The 22,052-nt window shown below is 41.0% G+C and overlaps 1 protein-coding gene and 1 long non-coding RNA gene across 6 annotated transcripts in view; one reads left to right on the top strand and one right to left on the bottom strand.

The window, feature by feature from the left end:
- Positions 1 to 22,052, top strand: part of PIEZO2 (piezo type mechanosensitive ion channel component 2) — a 661,827-nt gene that overhangs the window by 177,304 nt on the left and 462,471 nt on the right. The window lies entirely within an intron of this gene.
- On the bottom strand, positions 1,307 to 16,773 carry LOC121001240. The gene is made up of 3 exons (XR_005779011.1): positions 16,738 to 16,773; positions 8,237 to 8,246; positions 1,307 to 1,393 (listed from the first exon to the last, which is right to left on the bottom strand). It is a non-coding gene; the product is annotated as an uncharacterized LOC121001240 (long non-coding RNA).

The raw sequence follows: 22,052 nt of genomic DNA, 5'->3' as shown, positions 1-22,052 counted from the left end.
CAGTCAGGCTACCTCTGGCGAGCACATGGAGGACTGTGCGGCCCTCCAAAGAAATGCCACCCCACACCATTACTGACCCAATGCCAAACCGGTCATGCTGGAGGATGTGGCAGGCAGCAGAACGTTCTCCACGGCGTCTCCAGACTCTGTAACCTCTGTCACATGTGCTCAGTGTGAACCTGTTTTCATCTGTGAAGAGCACAGGGCGCCAGTGGCGAATTTACCAATCTTGGTGTTCTCTGGCAAATGCCAAACGTCCTTCACGGTGTTGGGCTGTAAGCACAACCCCCACCTGTGGACGTCGGGCCCTCATATCACCCTCATGGAGTCTGTTTCTGACCGTTTGAGCAGACACATGCACATTTGTGGCCTGCTGGAGGTCATTTTGCAGGGCTCTGGCAGTGCTCCTCCTGTTCCTCCTTGCACAAAGGCGGAGGTAGCGGTCCTGCTGCTGGGTTGTTGCCCTCCTACGGCCTCCTCCACGTCTCCTGATGTACTGGCCTGTCTCCTGGTAGCGCCTCCATGCTCTGGACACTACGCTGACAGACACAGCAAACCTTCTTGCCACAGCTCGCATTGATGTGCCATCCTGGATAAGCTGCACTACCTGAGCCACTTGTGTGGGTTGTAGACTCTGTCTCATGCTACCACTAGAGTGAAAGCACCGCCAGCATTCAAAAGTGACCAAAACATCAGCCAGGAAGCATAGGAACTGAGAAGTGGTCTGTGGTCACCACCTGCAGAACCACTCCTTTATTGGGGGTGTCTTGCTAATTGCCTATAATTTCCACCTGTTGTCTATCCCATTTGCACAACAGCATGTGAAATTGATTGTCACTCAGTGTTGCTTCCTAAGTGGACAGTTTGATTTCACAGAAGTGTGATTGACTTGGAGTTACATTGTGTTGCTTAAGTGTTCCCTTTATTTTTTTGAGCAGTGTATATTAAGGTTTATTTTGCTGTTAACCCTTGGACAAACCCTATAACCCCTTCAGTACCTTGCCACTTTTCACCTTAAAGGGGTTCTCCGGGAATTAAGAAAATAAAAATATACGTAAATAGTACTTTCATTAGTTATAATGGCTTGTTTTGTCTAGGGAGCTATGATTAGGAGAAACAAAACGGCCGCCGTCCTATTAGTGCACACAAAACCTGTCCTAATCACACAGCAGGACAAGTTACTTCACAACACTGAGGTAAAGAGCTGCCTCATCCTCCTGTCTACTTGTCAGGGATTATGATCCCAAATACAGATGATAAGATCTTTAGCTGTATCTCTGTAGGAATGGAGTTCATGAGCAGATGTGGCTAATAAGCAGCAGCACTTGTGTGCAGTCTCCATTACCACAGTCTGTACTCTCTGTCCTCTGTGTACTTCATGCCTCCTGATGAACTCCATTCCCACAAAGATTCAGCTAAATATCGTATTAAACTGTAGTCAGGATCATAATCTCTGACAAGCAGAGCAGAGAGGAGGATGAGGCCGCTCTTTCTTTCAGTGTTGTGAAGTAACTTGTTATCCGTGATTAAGACAGGTTTTGTGTATACTAACAGGACGGCGGCCATTTTGTTTCTCCTAATCATTGCTCCCTATACAATCAAGCCATTATAACTAATGAAAGGTATTTGGGAATATATTATCATAATAAAGCAATATTTGCGTATTTTCATTTTATTTATTCCCGGAGAACCCCTTTAAGGTGAAAAGTGGCAGGGTACTGAAGGGGTTAACCCTTTGAGGACCGTAAGATTACCGACATCAATATAAAAATAATTTTTTTTTTTCCATTTAAGAATGTATTTGAACAATAAATAAAACCATTTCCACACTTGTGTCATTTTTGGGGGAGGAGTTATGACACGGGACAAATGTGAATATTTAGGTTACTTTTAATGGAAGGCCAAGAGAAGCTCCATTTTTTTTTTTTTTACGGCAACTGAAGTTCGTACACTTCAGTTGCTGTAACTAAGCCATTTCATGAAATAACTGGCAAAAAGCTAGAACCATTTGTTGATAAGAACTTATATTTTGACTCAAACAAAAAAAAAAGTATTTTAAGTTCTTAATCAGACGATACAGGCAATTAAAAAAATGGGACAAATACGTCCCTTGGTCCTCAAAGGGTTAAAGGGTTTGTCCATAAATATTTATCACCTATCCATAGGAGCCCCAGCGATTATACATTTATATCCTATCCTGTGGATAGTTGATAAATGTTGCTTATAAAAAAAACTACTTTGAACCAACTTTTTTCTAGGAGCCCTGGAGTAAATTGCAATTGTATGCAATGCATGCAGCTAGATCTTTTCATTTCTTTATGAAAATGCTTTTTAATGCTTGTTGCTAGTAATTACTTCACCCCAAACCAAAAAGGTGATGAGTAAAAATCTCAGCTACAATTTTTTCATACAAAAGAGTTAGAAAAGTCTATGGGAAAGAATTTTTGCATATCTGTCCTTAGATTCCCTTTGCTGTTTTGTTGAGGTCATGGCAGGATCAATAGTACATTTATGTGGCTAGATAAAAGGTGAGCAGCTTGCAGGATTTAAATTGCAGGTCAGAATGCATAAAGCTACAGATCTAAAATTTGTGTGGCACATTTTACACAAGAGCTTTACTAAATATAACAGAATATACTTTAATTCCTTTTTTAAGAAAAAGAAAATCTAAATAAACATCTGCAATAATTTATATAGTGTTTGTGTGTAAGGGAGTTGTATAAACACTTGGGCAACCCCTGTAAATGGCCTAAAGTAACAAATGAATTGATACCTGTTTTCTCTGCAGTTTTTTTAGTGTTGCACTCTGGTGATCCTTCTGCTGACCTTATCTTCTTGGCTGCAGCAGTGCTTTTTTGTGCACAAGTCACCACTGCAGCCAATTGCCGGCTTTAGCCATGCACAGGACATCTTGGATGAGGCCAGTGATTGGCAGCCGCAGTGATCTGTGTGCACAGAATGTCACAGCTGGAGGAAGAAATACAAATAGCAGCAGCAAGGACTAGAGTGCAACGCTGGAAGATGCAAAGGAGAAAACAGGTATCCCTTTATTTGTTATTTTAAACTAGGGATGAGCGAAATCGATTCACATAAATTCGCATAAAACTTTGTTTCAATACTGTACGGAGTATTAGAATGTATTGGCTCCGATGAGCCAAAGTTATTACTTCGCAAAGTCTCGCGATACTTCGCATAATAACTTCAGAAATTAATTTATACAGTAAAAAAACATTTCCCAAACTCGGGTTCGGTTCCAAGGTACCACTTGTGCTAAATTAATATGGTCTGAATTATATATTAATACTAGGAGGAGGACCCGGCTTCGCACAGGTATATTTAATCTATTTCATTTAATGTTTGTGTGTGTCGTTAAAAGATATCGACAGTATCCCCCATAACAGTGACCTCTACAGCACCCTGTCCCTTTAACAGTGAACTCCACACTCCCCCACCCCTTAACACTGAACCCCCCACAGTGCCCTGCCACTTTAAAATGGGATCTCCACAGCAGCCCATCCCCTTAACTTTGACCTTCACAGCAGCCCTCCCCTTTAACAGTGAGTTTCACAGCACCCCACTCCCTTGACAGTGACCTCCTCAGGGGCCGCCCCCTTAACAGTGACTTCCACAGTACCCCGCTCCCTTAACAGTGACCTCACAGTTACCTGCTGCCTTAATAGTGACCTCCACAGCAGTTGTCCCTTTAATAGTGGCCCCTGCCCCCTTAACAGTCACCTCCACAGTGTCCTCCCCTTTAACAGTGACCTCCGCTGCGGTCTGCCCCCTTAACAGTAACATCCACAGTGAACATCTCTTTAACAGTGACCTCCACAGTGCCCACCCCTTTAACAGTGATCTCCACAGCGCCCTGCCCCTTTAATGCTAGATCTACACGACGACATGTGTCGCGTGACATTTTATCTCAACAATTTTTACAATGATAGGCTATGGAGTCGCACTGCGACATGTGACATGCTGCGGCTGTGATGCGACAAGAAGTCCATCCAAGATGGATTTTTCAGCGACTGTCGCGTCGCAGTTGCAGCATGTCACATGTTGCAGTGCAACACCATAGACTATCATTATAAAAATTGTTGCGCGACATATGTAGCAGTGTAGTTGTGCCCTATGTGTCGTGTAGCCCTAGCCTAAAGCTGACATAAAGCAGTGAAGAAAAATGTTTGGGTTGTTATAGAAACCTGGAGTAAAACTGTGTGTATTTGGAGACTAAAGGCCTGCAAGCTTCTATTGGCTGATAAGGGACATGTGACCGTGTGTATGGCAGTTGGGATATGAAGAGAAAGACTTGCAGGCTTGTATTAACTAGTGCAAGTCATTTTTTGGGAATATCTCAGGAATAGTATGTCCTAGAGAGCTGTGACCCCCACAAGATTTCTTTCCAGGTAGCAAGGGATGTGTATACCAAGTTTTGTTGAAATCGATGGTTGCATTTGTGAGTGATCGCGGAACATACATACACACACACATACTGTATATATATATATATGTCCTTCTTTATATATATATAGACTGGCAGAAGGACCCGGCTTCGCACGGGTATATTTCATTTAATCTTTATGTATGTCATTAAAAGATATCGACAGTATCCCCCTTAACAGTGACCTCTACAGCACCCTGCCCCTTAACACTGACCTCCATAGCGGACCGTCCCCTTAACTGTGACCTCCACAGTTCCCTGTCCCCTTAACAGAGACCTCCACAGTGCCCGCCCCCGTATCAGTGACCTCCACAGCAGCCTGTCCCTTTAACATTGACCTTGACAGCATCCCGCTCCCTTAACAGTGACCTCCACAGCAGCCTGCCCCTTTAACAGTAACCTCCACAGTGGCCACCCCTTCATTAGTGACCTCCACAGTACCCCATCTCATTAACAGTGATCTCCACAACACCCCGCCCCCTTAACAGTGGCGTCTACAGCAATCTGCCCCTTAACACTGACCTCCATAGCGGACCGTCCCCTTAACTGTGACCTCCACAGCAGCGTGCTCCTAGGGTGGCCAGAGGTCCGGTTTTAGGCCGGACAGTCCGGCTTTCAGACTCCCTGTCCTCCGTCCGGCGCAGAGCCTGGACGGACACAGAAATGTTCTTTTGAACAGCTCACTCTCAGACATCAGCACTGTGCTGTCTGAGTGTGAGCTGCAGGGAGAAAGTCACCCTTCCTCCCACTCCTGCAGCTGATAGAAGTTGATTTTTACCTTCATTTTTTCAATCCCCGTCGGCTGCGAAGAGGGAGGGGGCGTGACTTAGCTGGACCTGGGGCAGAGTTTTTAAGTCCGTATTTTGAGGGTGGCCTGAATGGCCACCCTACCTTCCCCCTGAACTGTCACCTCCACAGCACTCTGCTCCCTTAACAGTGTCATCCACAGCTCCCTGCCCCTTTAAAGCTGACCTGCAGCAGTGAAGAAAAATGGCTGGGTTGTTATGGAAACCTGTTGTAAAACTGTGTGTATGTGCGAGCTTCTATTGGCTGATAAAGAACGTGTGACCGTGTGTATGGCAGTTGGGATATGAAGAGAAAGACCTGCAGGCTCCTATTGGCTAATGTAGGTCATGTGATGTGCCATATTTGCATTTTTGGGAATATCTCAGGAACGGTACGTCCTAGAATACTGTGACCCCCACAAGATTTCTTTCCAGGTAGCAAGGGATGTGTATACCAAGTTTAGTTGAAATTGATGGTTGTGTTTTTGGTTGATTGCATAACATACGTACATACATACATAGGTCCTTCTTTATACAGTACAGACCAAAAGTTTGGACACACCTTCTCATTCAAAGAGTTTTCTTTATTTTCATGACTATGAAAATTGTAGATTCACACTGAAGGCATCAAAACTATGAATTAACACATGTGGGATTATATACATAACAAACAAGTGTGAAACAACTGAAAATATGTCATATTCTAGGTTCTTCAAAGTAGCCACCTTTTGCTTTGATTACTGCTTTGCACACTCTTGGCATTCTCTTGATGAGCTTCAAGAGGTAGTCCCCTGAAATGGCTTTCACTTCACAGGTGTGCCCTGTCAGGTTTAATAAGTGGGATTTCGTGCCTTATAAATGGGGTTGGGACCATCAGTTGCGTTGAGTAGAAGTCAGGTGGATACAAAGCTGATAGTCCTACTGAATAGACTGTTAGAATTTGTATTATGGCAAGAAAAAAGCAGCTAAGTAAAGAAAAACGAGTGGCCATCATTACTTTAAGAAATGAAGGTCAGTCAGTCAGCCGAAAAATTGGGAAAACTTTGAAAGTAAGGTCTATTTGACCATGAAGGAGAGTGATGGGGTGCTGCGCCAGATGACCTGGCCTCCACAGTCAAAGGACCTGAACCCAATCGAGATGGTTTGGGGTGAGCTGGACCGCAGAGTGAAGGCAAAAGGGCCAACAAGTGCTAAGCATCTCTGGGAACTCCTTCAAGACTGTTGGAAGACCATTTCAGGGGACTACCTCTTGAAGCTCATGAAGAGAATGCCAAGAGTTTGCAAAGCAGTAATCAAAGCAAAAGGTGGCTACTTTGAAGAACCTAGAATATGACATATTTTCAGTTGTTTCACACTTGTTTGTTATGTATATAATTCCACATGTGTTAATTCATAGTTTTGATGCCTTCATAGTCATGAAAATAAAGAAAACTCTTTGAATGAAAAGGTGTGTCCAAACTTTTGGTCTGTACTGTATATATATATATATATATATATATATATATTAATTAATAGTTTATTGATTTAAAGGGGTTTTCTGAGTTTTTAATACTGATGACCTATCCTCATGATAGGTCATCAGTATCTGATTGGTGGGGATCTGACTCCCAGGAAACCCGCCGATCAGCTGTTGAGAAGGCAGTGGTACTCCTATGAGTGCCACAGCCTTCTCACAGCTTTTCCTAGGCCAGTGATGACACCTTCATCGGTCATGTGGCCTAGGTCTAGCTCAGCCCCGGAGTGTGATACCAAGCACAGCCGCAGTACAATGTAAGATGCTGTGCTTGATTAGCTGCGAGAAGGCAGCAGCACTCATAGGAGCGCTGCTGCCTACTCAAAACAGTTAATCGGCAGGGGCTCTGGGTGTCGGACCCCACCGATCAAATACTAATGACCTATCCAGAGAATAGATCATCAGTGTAAAAATTCTGGAAAACCCTTTTAAGCTTTGTTGAGTTTGTTCACACAGTGTAGTTTTGTTCTGGTTTTTGCTTGTGCTTTTTCAAACCACCATGAATAAATCCTAAGCAGAAAAGTACACAAAAGAAAGATTCAGCCTTCTTTGTTTTGGATCTAGCCCTGAATAAAAATAAAATATATGTGAAGCTGCCAGAAACTGCACTATGTGAACAAGTCCTGGACCTGGCTAGTAGTGTATTCATGGTTTTAAGCAGTCATACATTGAAAAATATTCAAAATTCAACAGACCTAACAACTTTGTGCTACTGAAACATATCTTAATGATGTGATCCAATTAATATACATACTGCATGGTATGTTATAGTTTCAGTGCCACTGTCGCTGAGTAACATTTAATTACTGAAGCAGCATAAATCATACTATGCCAGAGGAAGGATAGCTTTGGAGATGTCTAAAATTTTACACTTTATTTCTATGATTGCCTAGAACAGCAGGAAGTATTTTAGTTGCTCAACCAGCTGTGAATAGTTTTATTGACTTGGATGGGATGAAAATCCTCATCTATTTACTTTAAAGTATTTCTTTAGCTGTTCCAGCACTTCCAGTCCTTAGAACTTCAGTATAACTTTTCCTTCTGCTGTACTTTATTGTCATTTCCAGATTTTTTGGGGGAATTATAATTGAGATCATTTGCATTTATGTTTATAATAGAAGAATAACTCATGCGCTGTTTGTTCCACATGAAATCATTTAAATGTTTCATGTTTTTGTTTTTCATGTGAACACAGAGAGATACTTGTTCAGTTCAATTGAGAAGGTGATGGATAAGCACAGAGATTATATAATATAAAACAGTAAGCTAAAGTTTACATTGCCTAACTTCAAAGAGGAGATAACTAATAACCATAATGTAAATTATCCTCTAGGCCAGTGGTACAAAACTGGAAACTGGTCCAAGTAGTATTATCACCATCGTCAAGAACATTAGTTTTGGAGTATTGGCAAAAGAATTAGACAAAGAAAAAGCAGTAGACTATAAGAAAAAATACTACAGTATAATGGTACAGTGGTCCCAACATCACTTCTTAACCACTTCAGCCCCCCTAGCTTAAACACCCTTAATGACCAGGCCACTTTTTACACTTCTGCACTACACTACTTTCACCGTTTATTGCTCGGTCATGCAACTTACCACCCAAATGAATTTTACCTCCTTTTCTTCTCACTAATAGAGCTTTCATTTGGTGATATTTCATTGCTGCTGACATTTTAACTTTTTTTGTTATTAATCGAAATTTAACGATTTTTTTGCAAAAAAAAAGACATTTTTCACTTTCAGTTGTAAAATTTTGCAAAAAAAACGACATCCATATATAAATTTTTCTCTAAATTTATTGTTCTACATGTCTTTGATAAAAAAAAATGTTTGGGTAAAAAAAAATTGTTTGGGTAAAAGTTATAGCGTTTACAAACTATGGTACAAAAATGTGAATTTCCGCTTTTTGAAGCAGCTCTGACTTTCTGAGCACCTGTCATGTTTCCTGAGGTTCTACAAAGGCCAGACAGTACAAACACCCCACAAATGACCCCATTTCGGAAAGTAGACACCCTAAGGTATTCGCTGATGGGCATAGTGAGTTCATAGAACTTTTTATTTTTTGTCACAAGTTAGCGGAAGCGAATACCTTGGGGTCTCTTCTTTCCAAAATGGTGTCACTTGTGGGGTAGTTATACTGCCCTTGTATTCTAGGAGCCCTAATGTGTGGTAAGTAGTTTGAAATCAAAATCTGTAAAAAATGGCCAGTGAAATCCGAAAGGTGCTCTTTGGAATGTGGGCCCCTTTGCCCACCTAGGCTGCAAAAAAGTGTCACAAATGTGGTATTGCCGTACTCAGGAGAAGTTGGGCAATGTGTTTTGGGGTGTCATTTTACATATACCCATGCTGGGTGAGAGAAATATCTTGCCAAAAGACAACTTTTCCCATTTTTTTATACAAAGTTGGCATTTGACCAAGATATTTATCTCACCCAGCATGGGTATATGTAAAATGACACCCCAAAACACATTGCCCAACTTCTCCTGAGTACGGCAATACCACATGTGTGACACTTTTTTGCAGCCTAGGTGGGCAAAGGGGCCCATATTCCAAAGAGCACCTTTCGGATTTCACTGGCCATTTCTTACAGATTTTGATTTCAAACTACTTACCACACATTAGGGCCCCTAGAATGCCAGGGCAGTATAACTACCCCACAAGTGACCCCATTTTGGAAAGAAGACACCCCAAGGTATTTCGTGATGGGCATAGCGAGTTCATGGAAGTTTTTATTTTTTGTCACAAGTTAGTGGAATATGAGACTTTGTAAGAAAAAATTAAATAAAATAAAAAACATCAATTTCCGCTAACTTGTGACAAAAAAGTAAAATTTTTAGGAACTCGCCATTCCCCTCACGGAATACCTTAGGGTGTCTTCTTTCCAAAATGGGGTTACTTGTGGGGTAGTTATACTGCACTTGCATTCTAGGGGCCCTAATGTGTGGGAAGTAGTTTGAAATCAAAATCTATAAAAAATGCCCTGTGAAATCCGAAAGGTGCTCTTTGGAATGTGGGCCCCTTTGCCCACCTAGGCTCCAAAAAAGTGTCACACATGTGGTATTGCCGTACTTAGGAGTAGTTGGGCAATGTGTTTTGGGGTGTCATTTTACATATACCCATGCTGGGTGAGAGAAATATCTCGGCAAAAGACAACTTTTCCCATTTTTTTATACAAAGTTGGCATTTGACCAAGATATTTATCTAACCCAGCATGGGTATATGTAAAATGACACCCCAAAACACATTGCCCAACTTCTCCTGAGTACGGCGATACCACATGTGTGACACTTTTTTGCAGCCTAGATGCGCAAAGGGGCCCAAATTCCTTTTATGAGGGCATTTTTAGACATTTGGATCCCAGACTTCTTCTCACGCTTTAGGGCCCCTAAAATGCCAGGGCAGTATAAATACCCCACATGTGACCCCATTTTGGAAAGAAGACACCCCAAGGTATTCAATGAGGGGCATGGCGAGTTCATAGAAATTATTTTTTTTTGGCACAAGTTAGCAGAAATTGATTTTTTTTTGTTTTTTCTCACAAAGTCTCCCTTTCCGCTAACTTGGGACAAAAATTTAAATCTTTCATGGACTCAATATGCCCCACACGGAATACCTTGGGGTGTCTTCTTTCCGAAATGGGGTCACATGTGGGGTATTTATACTGTCCTGGCATTTTAGGGGCCCTAAAGCGTGAGAAGAAGTCTGGAATATAAATGTCTAAAAATTTTTACGCATTTGGATTCCGTGAGGGGTATGGTGAGTTCATGTGAAAAAAAAAACAATTTCCGCTAACTTGGGCCAAAAAAATGTCTGAATAGAGCCTTACAGGGGGGTGAGTAATGACAGGGGGGTGATCAATGACAGGGGGGTGAATAGAGCCTTACAGGGGGGTGATCAATGACAGGGGGGTGATCAATCACAGGGAGATGATCAGGGAGTCTATATGGGGTGATCACCCCCCTGTCATTGATCACCCGCCTGTAAGGCTCCATTCAGATGTCCGTATGTATTTTGCTTTAATAAGTGACGGGGGGGGGGTGTAGTGTAGTGGTTAATAAGTGACGGGGGGGGGGTGTAGTGTAGTGGTGTTTGGTGCGACTTATTACTGAGCTGCCTGTGTCCTCTGGTGGTCGATCCAAGCAAAAGGGACCACCCAGGTAGCAGGTATATTAGACGCTGTTATCAAAACAGCGTCTAATATACCTGTTAGGGGTTAAAAAAATCGCATCTCCAGCCTGCCAGCGAACGATCGCCGCTGGCAGGCTGGAGATCCACTCGCTTACCTTCCGATCCTGTGAACGCGCGCGCCTTAGTGCGCGCGTTCACAGGAAATCTCGCGTCTGGCTAGATGACGCATATATGCATGACTCTGCGCAGGGCTGCCGCCTCCGGAACGCGATCCTGCGTTAGGTGGTCCGGAGGCGGTTAAAAAGGGTTTTATGGGATTTTCATATTGATGGGCTATCCTCAGGTTAGGTAATCAATATGAGATTGGTGAGGGTCGATTATTATTTACTTTACTTTGTTGAGTCGAGACCTGATGACGGTGTGGACAGAGAAAGGAGAACAGTTGCAACACCCCCATTGCTCCTAGAAGCTGATTTGCATAAAATAAAATTTCATTTTTTACAAAAACAGAGGCACATGAAAAGAAGGGACAAAGACTGTCAGCTTCGGCTTACATTATCACATGTCAGCCAGTTTCATAATGATGTTCCTGGTGACGGAAGCTCTTTAAATACATTTTGCCACAAAAAGGGTACAATGGAGAGAAGTGAGTCTCTTGTTGTCCGCCTACTCCATTGTCTCTTTGAGTTGACTTTGGTACTTTTGATGGCCTTTTAAAGTCCAAACAGAAAATTAGCTTCTTTCTTTAGCTGGCCCTAGTGCATATACTTCTGTAGTGAGAAACTAGACGTACAGAGACTATATTAGGCTATATTATTTATTCCATACTAGTTAATATTGGACCTGTGTAAGAAAAGTTATAAATAACTACTAATTATTAGGGATGAGCAAACCAAGGGTTTGTAAGCCGTGTACCGGGGTGGGCTCCCCAGAATACAGCGGTCACAGACAAGGAAAGCGACACTGACACCAGCTTAATATGCAAGAACAGAAAACTTTACTTAAACAACAAGTAATAACATAAGCATCACCAAAGCAATACAAACATGCATAGAAACGCTATATCCCGGACCCACAGTAAATGTCCCTGCCCAATGGACAGGCATAGCCAATGGTGGACACAGCAGAGCCTGCAAGTCGTGCTGTGCCGCTACAGAGGACACCCCTACTCGGTGGCAAATGCAGCAGAACCTGCAAGTCAATAACTACGCTGCAGTCCAGTACAGTACAACCTAGCAAAAACTATATAAATCCTAACTGACTAACTAATGCTAGGCCTAGGCTAGTCTCTGTAACTTCAGGTGCCACACAATATATTGCAATCAGTAACCAGGTGTACTGACCTGTGTCCGTTCTGGGCCCGAGGATGCAGCCTACCAGAGATAGCCACCAACTTCTCAGCAACTGTGCGGCCTTGCTTGATAGTGAGGCCTTCTGTCCACACACTGGAGTGGTCTCTTCCTGGGACAACCTCTCTTTCAAAAGAGCTGGATACAGAAAGGATATAACAGCTACTCTCCTCCTTCTGAGTGTCCATTAACTGCCGGACATCTACAAGCCAGGATGGAATCGGATTCAGTCCCTCACAGCACAATCCTTCCTCCATGCCAGATCAACACTTCCTGGTTCACTCACAGGCAGCAGCATGAGTCATCATCTGTTTTCCATATTCAAATCTCAGAGTGTGCTGGCTGTAGCTGCAAAACAGTGGCCTCTAGTGCCTGGAATGCCAAATGACAGTTTAAATACAGACATTATGCAGAAATAGCTGTTTCACAATCTTACAGGTTCGGGACCCAAACTTGACCCCAAATCCCATTGATGTCATTGGGGACCTGAACTTCACTTTATTATTTTCCGTTATAACATGGATATAGCGGTAAATAATAGCATTCTTAAGAATTCATCCACCCAAAATATACCAAATGAATTGGAGAGAAAAGTTCCAGAGCAAGCATTGATCTCTGCATTTTACAGTTTCTAAATATATTGACTAAGCCAATAATGTGCTGCAAGTCTCGTCTATGCACTTAAGTTGCTCATGGAACATTACTGAATACTGTGGTTCCTGCTTTGTATTCAATATATTGTGAAATGATTTAAGATTGATTGATGCATGTTAACCTCAGATTGTTAAGCTGTCATCTTGCCAGTTCACTCTCCTAACAGAAGTCAATTTAATTTACTCCATGCAAAAGGGCAGAAATGAATATAGACAAGTCATAAATCATTATAGTCCTTTCTTATAGTTCCTAGTTTACTTTCTGTAAGGAGCTGAAAGGTTTTAGATAGAGCCTTTAACTTTTACATGGTAATGTCAATTTCTGTTGAAACTTTGAGCTGTGAAAATATTGGTTTACCATATCAAGCCATGAAATCATTACATCAAGCCTTAAACTTTTATTGCCTTCTTGACGAGCCTCTCTCTGCTGAAAACAGGCATCAATGAAACATCTGCATCCCTACCAAAATCCCAGCTATACGCAAATAAATTCATGTGCCAGACGCAATGCTCCCTAGACCGGAGTCGCGAGGCATACCAGGTGAACTGAAGTTTGGGACAACACAGGAGCTATTCATCTTTTTGCCAGTTACAACCTTGGCCTGTTGTGGAAGATTACAACTCAAGGTGCTAGAATGCATGTTGTGTATAAAAGACTCTTACCCTTTATGTTTTATTTAAAGCGAAAATGAAAGAACTATTTCATTAATGCTTTTCATAAATGTAATAGCGAATCTGACAGTTAAATAGTGCAGATAGTTAGTAACTTTTTCTTGTAATATACTTTATTGAGAGGCAAAAGTATCACAGATGAATATCGAAGTTTGCTCTTGTTCTTTCCTGAACCACAATCCCTGAAAGATTGTCAAAATTAGGCTTATTCAGTTTAGAAAAAGACGACTGAGGGGAGATCTAATAACTATGTATAAATATATCAGGGGTCAGTACAGAGATCTCTCCCATCATCTATTTATCCCCAAGACTATGACGAGGGGACATCCTCTGCGTCTAGAGAAAAGAAGGTTTCTACACAAACATAGAAAAGGATTCTTTACTTTAAGAGCAGCGAGACTATGGAATTCTCTGCCTGAGGAGGTGGTGATGGTGAGTACAATAAAGGAATTCAAGAGGGGCCTGGATGTATTTCTGGAGTATAATAATATTACAGGCTATGGCTACTAGAGAGGGGTCGTTAATCCAGGGAGTTATTCTGATTGCCTGATTGGAGTTGGGAAGGAATTTATTTCCCTAAAATGAGGAAAATTGGCTTGTATCTCACAGTTTTTAGTTTTTTTTGCCTTCCTCTGGATCAACTTGCAGGATAACAGGCTGAACTGGATGAACAGATGTCTTTTTTCAGCCTCACAAACTATGTTGCTTTATTACTACTGTATCTATGTTGACTGTGTCTTAAATAATGTAGTGAAATTTTATGGATGTAACATATTGTTGCCTATCTAACTTAGAGAAGTAAATTTGGGGTATATAAATGCAAACAAATGGAACAAGCTGTTGTAATTACACTGCGTCGCATCTACAACGGCGACAATGCACCAATCTACCAATCTCTACAAATAAGAGTATCCAAAGTTCTGATATTGATCTATCCACTATACCTTACATATACAACAGCACATTACATTTCTCTGTTAAATTTTGCAAAACATGAAAATATTTCAATTGTAATCATTTAATCCTTTCCTACCGAAGCCAATTTAATTTTTTTGTTTTTCCTCCCTATCTTCCAAGAGCCATACCTTTTTTTTTTTTACTTTTCTGTTCACAAAGCCATATGAGGATTTATTTATTTATTCCTGCCATTGTTTAATAGGAATAGGAAGATTACAACGGCAAGTCAGGAACCTTCACAAGAATCCCCCCTTTGCCATGACAACTGATTATTATCCAGAATATTTCCACATTGGGGGAGGGGCAATCACAGGACAGTATGAGCCGCATACCTCTGTCTAACTGCTTGGATGCCACGGTCATTGTTGTTTTTGATTTTAATCAGAAAGTTGGCATCCAGTGCTGGTAGAAACACATGCTCATTTGTTCAATCCCCTTATTAGGATCCTCTTGTACACTGACTGAGGATAGATTACTGATATTGTTTAACCAGAGAATAAGCATATGTGCATTAGAAGCATCTTCTTTTCACTGATACTGAACACATTAGGTCAACATTGTAAGTGGGAATCAAAAGAACAGCAAGTATGTAACAGTAATATCTACACAGTACACAGAGGATTTTGTAATTGATTCCAACTGAATAAGTGTGTTTTGCATGATCTAATAGACAAGTGTAAAAAAATGAAAATGATATCCACTGTTGCAATTGTTGTTCCTTTAAGTTCAGCTATTGCTTTTTTTTTTACTGGACAACCAATTTAAAGCTTGAAGGGGTTTTCCGCAAATTAAGAAAATGAAAATACTTAAATATTACTTCATTATATATTCCCAAATACCTTAAATTTGTCATAATTGCTTGTTTTGTCTAGGGAGCAATCATTAGCAGAAACAAAATGGCCGCTGTCCTATTAGTACACATAAAACCTGTCCTAATCACATAGCAGAAATAGATACAGTCGTCCTTCAGCGCAAGACGAACCAACCAATCAGAAGTTGCAAGTTGCAGGAGTCTTTATCAAATGTTTCTTTATTATTTTTTCAGAGACACTTCAGTGTCTGAAAAATAAAATAATAATAATAATAATAAAGAAACATTTGATGAAGACTTCTACAACTTGCAACTTCTGATTGGTTGGTTCGTCTTGCGCTGAAGGATGACTGTATCTATTTCTGCATAGTAACTCTCCGTGAGGTTTCAGGCATTCTCATCAAGGAGACATCCGTGGCTCCACACCGACCTTTTCAGGGAATTGAAATTATTCCCATCAAGTCTACAATAGAGTTGTGCCTATCACTTGCAAAACCCTTTAAGGCTACTTTCACACTAGCGTTCGGGTGTCCGCTCGTGCGCTCCGTTTGAAGGGGCTCACGAGCGGCCCCGAACGCATCCGTCTGGCCCTAATGCATTCTCAGTGGAGGCGGATCCACTGAGAATGCATCCGCCTGCCAGCGCTCAGCCTCCGCTCCGCTCAGTGAGCGGACACCTGAACGCTGCTTGCAGCGTTCGGGTGTCCGCCTGGCCGTGCGGAGGCGAGCGGATCCGTCCAGACTTAAGATGTAAGTCAATGGGGACGGATCCGCTTGAAGATGACACCATATGGCTCAATCTTCAAGCGGATCCGTTCCCCATTGACTTACAATGTAAAGTCTGAACGGATCCGCTCAGGCTACTTTCATACTTAGAAAATTTTCTAAGTTTTAATGCAGACGGATCCGTTCTGAACGGATGCGAACGTCTGCATTATCGGAGCGGATCCGTCTGATGAAACATCAGACGGATCCGCTCCGAACGCTAGTGTGAAAGTAGCCTAAGGTGAGCCTCCACTTGGCGTATTCATTTTTTACTCATGCATACGGTATTCACCCTATGGTGCGGCTTTCTTTGTTTATTTAGTAAACAACGCCTGTTGAACACTAATCACACAGCAGGACAAGTTACTTCACACATTAGCAATGATTAGGAGAAACAAAATGGCCGCCATCCTATTAGTGCACACAAAACCTGTCCTAATCACACAGGAGGACAAGTTACTTCACAACACTGAGCTAAAGAGCTGCCTCATCCTCCTCTCTGCTCTACTTGTCAGAGATTGTGATCCTGAATACAGCTGATAAGAACTTTAGCTGAATCTCTGTAGGAATGGAGTTCATGAGCAGCAGCACTCGTATGAAGTCTCCAGTCTATCTTGTCCGTCCTCTCTGTACTTCATGTCTCCTCCTGAACTCCTTTTCACACAGAGATTCAGCTGAACATCTTATCAGCTGTATTCAGGATCATAATCCCTGACAAGCAGAGTAAAGAGAAGGATGAGGCAGCTCTTTATCTCAGTGTTGTGAAGTAACTTGTCCTCCTGTGTGATTAGGACAGGTTTTGTGTGCACTAATAGGATGGCGGCCATTTTGTTTCTCCTAATTATTGCTCCCTAGACAAAACAAGCCGTTATAACTAATGAAAGGTATTTGGGAATATATTTATGATAAAGTAATATTTATGTATTTTCATTTTCTTAATTCCTGGTGAACCCCTTTAAAGGGGTTGGCCACTTTCTGGTTACTGTTGACCAATGTGTTTGTAAGATGATCATATGGCACTTACTAATATAGTCTTTGTTGAAATTCTGCACCATATTCTGTATTTCATAAGGCATGCCTCCTTGTTTGCCAAAGTCTTTTGTACTGTCCACACAGAGGTCCTGTCCATAAGATGGCCGCTGATGGAGGATCACGTGACCAGGCAAATCACCTCCATGTGATGTATGCTCCATTCAAATATACTGTACCTGCAATCTGCACTTGCACAGTTGGGAATTTAGTGTGTTTGAATGTAGGAAGCTAATGGAGGAATTGATGTCTGGTCACATGATTCTCCGTCAGCAGCCATTTTATGTGAACAGCATAAAAAACTTGGTAAACAAGGGTGCATACCTTACAAAATACAGAAAATGACACAGAATTTCAACAAAGTCTATATTAGTAATTGTCATATAGTCATCTTAAACAGATTGGTCAGTAGTAGCCAGAAAGTGGACAACCCCTTAACTCTTTGTATAACATGATGTTATGCAATTTCCTAATATACCTTTTTGGAGGCATTTTATTATTATGAATTGTATTGTTGAGATGGCTCACTTACTAATACCTTTGATAGTAGGAAGATGCACTATCCACTGGACTGCCCAATGCCAGTGTATAATTATGATAAGTAGTCTAGATACGGATATACCTTAATATGATTAAAACATTTATTCCAAAAAAGTAAGTAGAAAAAAAATATAAAAATTGACATTAACCTCTTGGGGACACAGGGCATACTGGTACGCCCTGATGTTTCGGCACTTAAGGACACAGGGCGTACCTGTACGTCATGTGTATTTCCGATCACCGCTGCGTGGTGGGCGGTGATCGGAACAGAGTGCCTGCTGAAATCATTCAGCAGGCACTCTGTGACAATGCCGAGGGGGGGTCCTGTGACCCCCCGTATCGGCGATCGATGCAAACCGCAGGTCAATTCAGACCTACGGTTTGCAGCGAAGTTTCTGATCCCCACGGTCCAAGAAACTTCAAAATGACAGATCTTTTCATTTTTAACCCACCGTGCAGCCCTCATTGTTATGTGCCCCCTCTGCCCGCCCCCTCTCTCAGGATGGCCGAGCGGTTAGCAGAGTATCAGCACATTGCTGACACTCTGCTTGAAACGGCTGACATCTGTGCTGGCACAGATATCAGCCGTTTAACCCCTGCCATGCCGCGGTCCGTAGGGACCGCTGTATGGAAGGGGTTAACAGGGAGGGAGCTCTGTTGTGGCAGTGGGAGATGGTTACCATGGCAACCGAACGCCTCACAGGCTTTCGGCTTGCCATGGTAAGGCTAAGTCTGATCAGACTTCTGCTAAAGGCAGAAATCTGATCAGACTAAGTGTGAAGTGAAAATACAGTACAGTACACTATATAGTGTACTGTATTGTATTATACAGACATCAGACCCACTGGATCTTCAAGAACCAAGTGGATCTGGGTAAAAAAAAAAAAAAAAAACGTATCACTGATTAAAAATTACAAAAATAAAATGCACTACACATGTTGGATATCACCGCGTCCGTAATGACTTGATCTATGAAACGGTCATGTTACTTTCCCCGCACGGTGAACGCCATAAAAAAATAAAAATAAGAACTATGATGAAATTGAAATTTTGCCCCTACATGAGCCCCGTACATTAGACAATCGCCCAAAAAGTTAAAAAATTATGGCTCTTAGACTATGGAGACACTAAAACATGATTTTTTTTTTCTAAAATGCTGTTATTGTGTTAAAGTAAAATAAATTAAAGAAAATTTACATATTAGGTATCGCTGCGTCCGTAAGAACTTGCTATATAAAAATATCACATGAGCTAACCCCTCAGGTAAGCACCATAAAAAAATTAAATATAAACAGTGTCAAAAAAGCCATTTTTGTCACCTCACATCACAAAAAGTGTAATAGCAAGCTATCAAAATGTTATATGCCTCCTAAAATAGTACCAATCAAACCGCAATCTCATCCTGCAAAAAATTAGCCCCTACATAGCACAATCGCCCAAAAAAATATAAAAATATCGCTCTCAGACTATGGAGCCATTGAAACATGATTATTTTTTTTTGTTTCAAAAATGATATTATTGTGTAAAACTTAAATAAATTTAAAAAGTATACATATTAGGTATTGCCACTGTTTAACCACTTCCAGACTGGGCCATTTTCCCCCTTCCTGACTAGGCATAATTTAGCAAATCTGACATTTGTCACTTTATGTTGTAATAACTTTGGAATGCTTTTACTTATCGAAGCCATTCTGAGATTGTTTTCTCATAACACATTGTACATCATGTTAATGGTAAATTTGAGTCAATATGTTTTACCCTTTATTTATAAAAAAATCCAAAAGTTAACGAAAATTTAAAAAATTCACTGTTTTCTAAATTTAATCCTCTCTGCTCTTAAGACAGATAGTGATACCTCATAAAATACTCATTAATTAACATTCACGAAACGTCTACTTTATGTTGGCATCATTTTGGTAATGTTATTTTATTTTTTTAAGATGTTAGAAGGTTTAGAATTTTAGAAGCAAAGTTGGAATTATTTACAAAAATTTCTAAAATCAACTTTTTTAAGGAACAGTTCAGTTCTGAAGTCACTTTGAGGAGCTCACATAATAGAAACCACCCATGAATGACCCCCATTTCAGAAACTACACCCCTCAAACTATTCAAAACTGTTTGTAGAAATGTTGTTAGCCCTTTAAGTTTTCCACAGGAATTAAAGCAACATTTTTTTTGCAGATTTTCCATTTTAATTAACGGTTAACAACAAAACAAACCTCAATATTTATTTCCCTGATTCTGCAGTTTACAGAAATACCCCATATGTGGTCGTAAACCGCTGTAAGGGCACACAGCAGGGCACAGAAGGCAAGGAGAGCCATATGGTTTTTGGTGGGCAGATTTTGCTGGACTGGTCTTAGGGCACTATGTTGCATTTGAAGAGACCCTGAGGTACCCCCACAGTGAAAATCCCCAAAAGGTGACCACATTTTGCAAAATACACCACCCAAGGAATTTTTAAGGGGTGTAGTGAGCACTTGACCCAACTGGCTTTTTTATAAAAGTTATAATAGTTGGCTGTGAAAATGAAAAATAATATTTTTTTTTATTTTTTTTAAAGAAAATGGTGCTTTAGCCCCAAACTTTCTTTTTCGCAAAAGATAACCAGAGAATATCCCCCCACAATTTGCTACCCATTTTCTCCTGAATACAGTAACACCCCAATTGTGATCTTAAACTGCGGCAGAGCTCAGAAGGGAAGGAGCGGCATCTGGATTTTCTAACATGGAATTTTCTGTCATGGTTTTTAAGAGCGACAACTTTTTAATTTTTTTGTTGAGCTGCGTGAGGGCTTATTTTGTGCGGGACAAGCTGTCGTTTTTATTGGCCCCATTTTGGGGTACATTTGGCTTTCTGGTCGCTTTTTATCTAATTTTGGTGTCATTTTAATATTTTTTGTTTACTCCGTTCACTTGATGGGGTATATCATGTGATATTTTTATAGATCCGGTCATTACAGACGCAACAATACCAACTATGTCTAGTTTTTGTTTTTATTTTTACATTTTACACAATACATTTTTTTCTTGAAATAATAAATGTAACGGATCGTTTCAGCAGACAAGGGGTTAAAATCCGTTTAGGCGATAAGCCCCTTTCTGAGAGACAGGCACAGCTACTGCAGAACACCAATCTCCCGAACTGGATACAAAATAGCACTCCAAACTGGAACCTCACGAATAGCTGCTAGCCGACGAACAGGGATCAGCTTACACTTCTGGCAATCGGTCTTCTAACAGCATACAGTGAATCCCCCCAATAACGAGACAAGGCTCCGTGTTGAGGGTCAAGCAGTGGTCTGACTGTACTTCACGTACAGCCTCTTTTATTCATAAACCACAAACATAGTACTGCCCACAGGGGTTTGAAATATAACCAATCAGTAATTTACAACACATACAATGTAACTACAGCAACCAATCGTTCACGCCCCCAGAGGACCAGAATGAAGACTGTGACATAGGACAGATACAACATATCCCCACAATGCATCATGGTCTCCTCCTCTCTGTCCCGGAGACAACCTGAGGAGCAATCCAATTATCTCTGAGGACAAAGGGAGATCGCCATACACATGTGAGGACAACAGAACAGACATCACCATTTAAACACACAATGTGACAATGGCACAATAGAAACACACCCAGCATTTTCCTCCCAAGCTGACAAGTTACACTTATTATAAATTGTTACAACTTTGTGAGTTTACATTGGCCATACATATAACTAACATCAATTTAAAAAATAGAAAAAAACGGCTGGCACTCACTATGTGGTTTCACATCAAACAACAATTTATTAACCGCTAATTCAACAATGGAATAATAGCAGCAATGCCTACATATTATTAATGCCTGCTATTATTCCATTGTTGAATTAGCGGTTAATAAATTGTTGTTTGATGTGAAACCACATAGTGAGTGCCAGCCGTTTTTTTCTATTTTTCACATATCTTTCCTGGACTGATTGAGTGAACAGTCTTCCGGTTAGAGCACCCCTACCTTATTGAGGAGGGTGGTGAGCTATCCACATACTTTTCATTAACATCAATTTAAACAGTATAACTTGGGGACAAACCTATCCAAAATTCACTTGAATAGGTTCAGGGGTTTAAAAGTTAGTATATGGCCCATAATCCTGGGGCAAGAGGCCAGCAGCCAGTCCTCTCCAAAACCCAGTGGCGAGGTTGGTTTCGCCACAATAAAATTATGTTTTTCTGTTGCCATTTTCTTAGAGTCATATTTTTTAATTTTTCTGGCTATGGTCTTGTGTGAGGGCTTGTTTTTTGCGGGATGAGGTGACAGTTTTGGGGTACATACGACTTTTTGATTGATTGATATGTTTTTTGGGAGGTGAGGTGACTAAAATAGCTGTTTTGGAGTAATTTTTTATATTTATTTTTTTACG

This window comes from Bufo bufo, chromosome 5, assembly GCF_905171765.1.
Source record: "Bufo bufo chromosome 5, aBufBuf1.1, whole genome shotgun sequence".
NCBI lineage: Eukaryota > Metazoa > Chordata > Amphibia > Anura > Bufonidae > Bufo > Bufo bufo.
The sequence above is the reverse complement of the archived record's forward strand: the minus strand, read 5'-3'. Positions and strand labels throughout refer to the sequence as shown.